Genomic DNA, 8,068 nt, shown 5'->3' with positions numbered 1-8,068 from the left:
GACTGCCATATCCAGGGATCCATCACATAATCAGCTTCCCAATACTGACACCATTGCATACACTAGCAAGATTTTGCTGAAAGGACCCAGATATAGCTGTCTTTTGCGAGATAATGCCGGGGCCTAGCAAACACAGAAGTGGATGCTCACAGTCAGCTATTGAATGAATCACAGGGCTCCCAATGGAGGAGCTAGACAAAGTACCCAAGGAGCTAAAGGGAACTGCAACCCTATAGGTAGAACAACATTATGAACTACCCAGTACCCCAGAGCTCTTGACTCTAGCTGCATATGTATCAAAAGATGGCCTAGTAGGTCATCACTGGAAAGAGAGACTCATAGGACTTGCCAACTTTATATGCCCCAGTACAGGGGAATGCCAGGGCCAAAATGTGGGAGTGGGTGGGTAGGGGAGTGGGGGGGGAGTGTATTGGGGACTTTTTGTATAGCATTGGAAATGTAAATGAGGAAAATACCTAATAAAAAATTTAATTAAAAAAAAAAGATTTGCCAACATATAACAAAGACATACGTTCCACTATGTTCATAGCAGCCTTTTTTTTTAAAAAATAATAGCCAGAAGATGGAAAGAACCCAGATGTCCCTCAACAGAGGAATGGATACAGAAAATGTGCTACATTTACACAATGGAGTACTACGCTGCTATTAAAAATGAATTCATGAAATTCATAGGCAAATGGATGGACCTAGAAAATATCATCCTGAGTGAGGTAACTCAGTCACAAAAGAACACACATGGTATGCACTCACTGATACTTGGATATTAGCCCAAAATCTCAGAATTACAAGATACAATTCACAGTTCATATGAAGCTCAAGGAGAAAGAAGACCAAAGTGTGGGTGCTTTGGTCCTTCTTAGAAAGGGGAACAAAATATGGGAGCAAATATGGAGAGAAAGTGCAGAGCAGAGAATGAAGGAAAGGCCACCCAGAGACTGTTCTACCAGGATATTCATCCCAGATACAGTCACCAAACTCTGACACTATTGTGGATGCTAAGAAATGCTTGCTGAAAGGAGCCTGATAAAACTGTCTTCTGAAAGTCCCTGCCAGATTCTCACAGATACAGAGTCGAATGCTAGCAGCCAACCATTGAAATGAATGTGGGGTCCTGAAGGAGAAGTTAGAGAAAGCACTGAAGGAGCTGAAGGGGTTTGTAACCCCATATGAAGAATAACAATATCAACCAACCAGAACCCATAGAGCTACCAGGGACTAAGCCACCAACCAAGGAGTACACATGGCTCTAGCTGCTTATGTAGCTCTGCTAAGAGGATGCCCCTGTCAGACATCAATGGGAGAAGAGGTTCTTGATCCTATGAAGGCTAGATAAATGCCCCAGTGTAGGGGAATCGAGGACAGGGAGGTGGGAGTGGGTGGGTTGGTGGAGGAATACCCTCACAGAAGCAGGGGGAGGGGAGCTGGGATAGGGAGTTTCTTGGAAGGGAGAAAACTGGCTAAGGGGATAACACTTGAAATGCAAATAAATTTAAATAAATAAATAAATAAATAAATAATTATAATAATAAAAAGAAAAATATCTAATACTGAAAAAGAAACAAAATAAATAAAATTTTAAAATAAATTTAAAAAATGGATTAAAGGGAATTGTGGCCTTGGGCAAGATTATACCCAGCTATGCTTCCAACTTTTGAAAGGAAATTCAAGAAAATTTTAGAGTCTGATGTGGAAACATAAGCATTTTTTAACCCAGGACTCCAGAGGCAGATTGATTCTCTGAGTTTGAACCCAATCTAGTCTACAGAGTGAGTTTCAGGACAGTCAAACTTAGGCAATAAAGGAACCCATCAAAGAGAGAAACTGGTTAAGATGTCATTCAAGGAGGGGACCATGTTCCAGCCCCAACAAGCAGCAGAACCTGGCTGCATCAGGAATGTGGCTCTGTCTTTAGAGTCCAAGATAGTGGAATTAGATTATAGACTCTCTGTCTGAGACTGAGTAAAGACACTGAGACCAGGAGTGTGGCAGTGGTGTCCCTGCCTAGAAAAGGGACACTCCTAGAGAGTATGGTCTAGATAGACCTAAAGAGGCCATTGCATAAAGCTGTGAACTGGAGTCTGGATTAACTTGGAGACCCCAGTATGTTGGCGTTGTCAGAGCCATTGGATTTCCAGCATGGAACTCCTAACAGGGAGTGGAACCAGCCCATTAGAAAAAATTGTGTTGCATTCAACAAAGAGGAGAAGGAGTAAGAAATCTGAAGAATGTTTTGACATCAGACATGGAGAGGCAGAGTTTGTAGTCTGCCCAGCTAGTTTTCAGTCTTTCTTTGGTCTAGTATTTCCTTACTATGTTCTCTCTTTTATCTTTTGGAAAGGGGATATATATTCTGTGCCATTATATGTTGGAAGTATGTGATCTCCTTTTTGATTTTGGTTTGAGAAGGGATTAAAGCTAAGAGAATGCATGAATCTCAGAAGAGACTTTGAACTTTGGACTTTTAAATAGACTATGGGGACTTTTAAAGTTGTACTGAATGCACTTCTGCATTATTTTATGATTATAAGCCTATGGGAGGCAAGGAGTGGAATGTAGTGGTTTGAATAGGAATGACTCAGTAGACTCATGTGTTTGAATGATTGGTCATAAGGCATAGCACAACTAAGAAGTGTGGTCTTTTTGAAGTATGTGGATCACTGGGGGAGGGCTTTGAAGTCTCAGAAAATCAAATTTGGCCAATGTGTCTCTGTATTCCTTCTTGCTGCATGACAATCTGGATATAGAACTTTTCCAGCACTGTGTCTTTCTGCAGGTTACTATGTTTCCAGCCACAATGATAGTGGATGAAACCTCTGATCTGTAAGCCAGCCTCAATTAAATGTTTTCCTTTCTAAGAGTTGCCATGGTTATGGCATCTCTTCACATCAACAGAACCTTAACTAAGACATTCTTATTTAGCAGTGGACCCTGCATGCTACAATAGTGTCCTACCCAAGCAAGCAAGATGTGCCTACTAGCTCAGTTGTTGCATGGCTGTTACTGAGGTAACCATTTGCTTTCTGACTGAATCTGTGGCCCATGTCTCAAGGGAGCTCATGCCTTGCCCTGTAAATCCAGTCAAATCTCCAAGGCTTGGTAAATAATAGACCTTATAGGATAACCTACTATAGCTGTTTTGCTAAATGGTCACATTGTCAAACTGCTTCTTAAATATTTATGTTTGTATTCATAGATTTGTGATACACTAAACCTTTGTTAGAGAATTTTCTTTTGTATTAGGTTGTAGTTAAAATAGACTAATAACTAGTCAACTGCTTAGAATGAGTGGTTAGTGTTTAGATACAGACAACCTTCCCTCCAGGTGCAAGGGGCATGACATATAAGAAGAAAGAGAAAGAAGTTTAAGAACTAGAAGATATGAAGGAGAGATATAAAATGTTGTCTTCTGTGTATGACATGTCTGCAGCCCTTATGAGCTCCTATGGGTACCCACACAAGGCTCTTTAAAATTAATTCAGTTTTCATTGGCATAGTACAACTTGGGTAGGGGAGGAGTTACTGAGGCCCCACTCATAAACATGGACCTATTTTCAGGAGACTGGGTCTAAAAGCAGGAGAGTCATTTTTCCTTGGATGTTTGATAACTGATACATTGTCCAAGGCATAGTGGATGACACACAATCATGAGCATATAGGCAGCATTAATTTGACTTGGAAGGTGATGTTTAAAAATGACAAATGAGAAAAGAAAAATGTTAAATTGGGAGGGAAAAGGAGATCTACTGGAAAGGAGATGTTGGAGAAGGGTAAGGAGAGTAGATATGATCAAGCTACATTGTACGTATGTTTCAAATTTTAAAATAGTAAATAAAATAATTTAAAAAAATCCCATAGTTCTAAAAAATACATTGAGCCTTTTTGAAATCTATTCCATTGGAATGCATGTACACAATGCATTACAATAAATTTACTAGGAAGTTTAGAGAAGTCTCGCTTGTAATAGCTCAAAATTGGAGTCCACACATAAGCTGTTCATATACATAGTTGTAAATTCATGCAAAGGACTTTCTTTAGACATCAAGATTAATGGAATCTAAAAGCATACAAAAACAAGCAAAAGGCACTCAGAGAATGCTGATACTAAGAAGTGAGAGTTAAAGAACTGTGGAATTTCCAATTTTAATGTCTCTTAATGCTGGTCATTTAACTTCTGAAATCTCCCAAGATATGAGGTCTTGAGGAAAAGCAGTCAGATCTGCCCAGATTCAAATAGAGCCATGTAACTTCCTTGCAAAACCATGGAATGGGACTTGTGTGTCTCTGCTTGCGACACCCTGTGTACTCTAGGGACTCAGAGAAAACTTTTTCTCCCATCTCCTCATAATTGCTTCTGTGGATCTGCTGTCTTATTCTGGATGTTTACATTACAGGCAATTAAAGCAAAGTTGTTGAAAAGTTATTCTCAATCCTCTATGTTGAGGATTGAGAAAACTGTTGCCATGGATCTAGAATTGAAAGTCACAGGTCCTTAAGGGATGAAGAATAGGGAGTTATAAGCATGTAAGTGAGGAACTAGAGTTTTATTTCAACAAGGCATACTCATCTCCTTACTACAGCACACACAGTAAGTACATATGCTCTTTCTACCAAGTCACAGGTGATCAGAGTCACAGGTAGAAAAGAATAGAGGAGAGTCACTATTGTTAAGTATTGAAGCAATATCTTGAAAAGGCTTTCACACAAAATGGGAGCTATTTCCTCTTTAAAGAAAGACTGTCTCTTGCCTTTCCCATTCTGTGCAGACTTCCAACAAGCTCCAATTTTTCCCTTCTCATCTTGTGACAACTCCCATTCTTATTCATATTTATGATATAATTAGATCTGTAAGTGAAAACATTCACATAGATATATAAATAAGTAGGGAGGTAGATATATGATTGATAGATACATAGACAATAGGTAATAGTGTGTGTGTGTGTGTGTGTGTGTGTGTGTGTTGTGTTTCTAAGCTGGTAACCAACAACACCCAGCAATTCCATGCAGGTTGTATGATGTAAACACAGATATGGATGCTTGAGTAAGTACTTTTACTTGTACTGTGTCTCCTGCCCCTACATTACCCTTGTTAAGGGCTGAATTCTGCTCTTTCTATTCTCTCCCGGTGAATAAAAGGTACTAATCTTTCCTTTTAAGATTCATGCTTATTATTTTAAATAATACTTATTTGTACATATGTTTGTGGGTATGTGTATGTTGGAGCAAGCCCAGAGTTATCAGATTCTAACTTTTAGCTATAGTTGAGGGCAGCTCTGAGCTTCCTGATGTTGGTGTTTCAAACAGAATCAAGATTCTCTGAAGGAGCAGCAAGAATTATTAACCACTGACTCCTCTTTTCAGACTCCAAGTTACTAACCATAAGATCTCAGGGACATAAGCCATTAATGGCACTCTAACATCTTTTAAGTAACTAAAAGATTTTTTTTCTTAAAGAAATAGATGCTTTAAACTAGACTCTTCTGTGCAACTGAATGGACAGTGTGTACATTGAACAGCATGGCACATATGTAGTGTGATTGACTGTTCTCTTTGCAGACTGAGCCAGATTTCTGTGTTTCAAAAGAGAATTCTTTCAGTTAGTTTTGTAAAATTTGAGACAATAAATATCCTTCTACATCAGTTTAGGTGATGGCAGGGAAAACACAGTTGCTCTTCTCCTTAGCACTTCAGTGTGAGAATAGTGAAGGGGAGTCTTGAATGAAATCTGAAGGAGAAAGCTTACGATTGACAGGTATGGTTTTGATAATTCTTGATGTATTCTGAAACTCAGGAGACTTCTAGGACATGAGCATGGGATTTGAGTAAAAAAGTGAGGAGAGTCCTGTTAATTCCAGAGTCTAAGAAACAATATCATGGACTGGACAGGGTCAGGTTCAGATCAGGAACACTGCAAATGGAGCAGGCCCACAGGGAATTCTGGGAACTGCTGTTTCTGAGTGCTTCCATCTGTCTGTTCATCCACTATGATTATATACAAAGCTCGTCAAACTCCCTTGGTATTCAGGCTGAGACAGTTTCCTGCTCTTGCAAAATTAATTTATGGAAAATTCTCCATTGAAGTATGTCAGAGAGATGACTAGAATTTGCTTTCTGGTTTGGACCTTTTATTAATTTTCCTTTCTGTGGCTGAAGAAATTTCATACTAAGCCATCCATATACCAATGACCTGTTTTGTTTCTAGATGTTCCATTATATTTTTATATCTTCCCATTACCATTTTAGAATGAATCATTATTCATTATTCATGGATGGAATGCCTGAACCCAATATAGTATTTATCACATAATCTGACTCACTGGAGCTGTCGTGTTTGAATACAGTATCTATTATCTTATCTGAAATTCCAGAATTGCTCCATAGCCTGACAGATTGTACCCTGTGAACCAATCTATTTTGTCTTACTCCATTCTCTGTCTAATTCTATGCAGGTATGCTGTGTTAAGTCTCTCATTGTATTTGATTGCTCTCTCTCTCTCTCTCTTAACCATAGAAGCTTTTCCAACTGCCATGTAACTTAGTATAAAAGTATATGAGTAGAAGAATGCCAATAAAGAACCACATGAGTGTCTTCTGATACTGTCACCATCAGGAACACCTTCATACACTGAGTCCTTCTTAGTGCCCATATATTGAAGACACATGATTAAGATATGCACTGAGAGCTAGACTGGTCCAAAATTTCGCAGAAGCCCTTATGAAAGATTGAAAGGAACCTAGGTCTGTTTGGAAGAGTGGACTCTGTCCCAGTCTGGGGGTGAGACCAGGGACTCAAAGGAGTTAAGGTTGTGGTTCCCAAGGAACTTTGTTTATCCTCTTGAAAAACTGGAATTATCTGTCTAGGACCACTGTCTACTCAGTATTTGAGGCCTTTGAGATATTCTGTGCTCTCATTGTACAAGTTAGCTTAAGAAGTTTCTTGCTGACTTTGTCCCATTTCTCCCTGGAAAAGAGCATATGAGATGCCGTAGTTTTAGATAAATTTTAAATTTAAGTAAGTTCATTGTTTAAAATGAGACTGAGACATATGGCGTGGGTCCATTTGCATTTACATTGTGTTGTAACAGTATATCAACTTTGAAAATTCCTGTTCTCTAGGATCAAGGTTACTGAAGTTCAAGAAGAGGTTCCCTTTGACTGGTTGATGAAGTAGAGAGAGTGCTTTTTTCATACTTTGGAGGTAAAGAAACATTCAAGTTGTATGCTATTTTCATAGGACATGAGAACCTTTATATATCCTCAGGAATTAAAGTATGCTAGGAGGGAAGTAATATTCACAGAGGAATTCCTTTAACAACTCATTTTATGTCAGTTTTTAGTATAGTTAGTGGTTTGTATAGATTTTTACCAGTTCAATAATCATAATCCTTTGATGAATTTCATTATTGATTTCCCTGTTACCAACCTCTATTTGCTCATGGAAATATCTTTATACTATCTTCTTACTTCAGTATTTTTTAACTTATTGGCCTCTTACAAAAGGGTCTAATAATCAATAGTAGGCTGTTTTATAAACAAACAAACAAACAAACAAATAAGTAAATAAGTAAATAAATAAATAAATAAGTAAATAAATAAATAAATGTATTATTCTTTCACATATTCCATTCCAAACAAAGTTTTCCCTCTCTCCCATCTCAGCTTTCCCTTCTCCTCAGAAAAGAGCAGACCTCCTTAGGATATCAATCCAGCAGGGCATAAGAAGCTACAAGACCAGGCATGTACAATCAGATCAAGGCTGGATAAGGCAACTAAATAGGATGAAAAACATCCCACAAGAAGGCAAAACAAAATACCCATGGAAGGAGTTACAGAGACAAAGTTCGGAGCTGAGACGGAAGGAAGGACCATCCAGAGACTGCCCCACCCAGGGATCCATCCCATAAACAACCACCAAACCCAGACACTATTACATATGCCAACAAGATTTTGCTGACAGGACCCTGATATAGCTGTCTCTTGTGAGGCTATGCCAGTGCCTGGCAAATACAGAAGTAGATGCTCACAGTCATATATTGGATGGAACACAGGG

The sequence above is a fragment of the Mus caroli genome, chromosome 7, assembly GCF_900094665.2.
Source record: "Mus caroli chromosome 7, CAROLI_EIJ_v1.1, whole genome shotgun sequence".
NCBI lineage: Eukaryota > Metazoa > Chordata > Mammalia > Rodentia > Muridae > Mus > Mus caroli.
The sequence above is the reverse complement of the archived record's forward strand: the minus strand, read 5'-3'. Positions refer to the sequence as shown.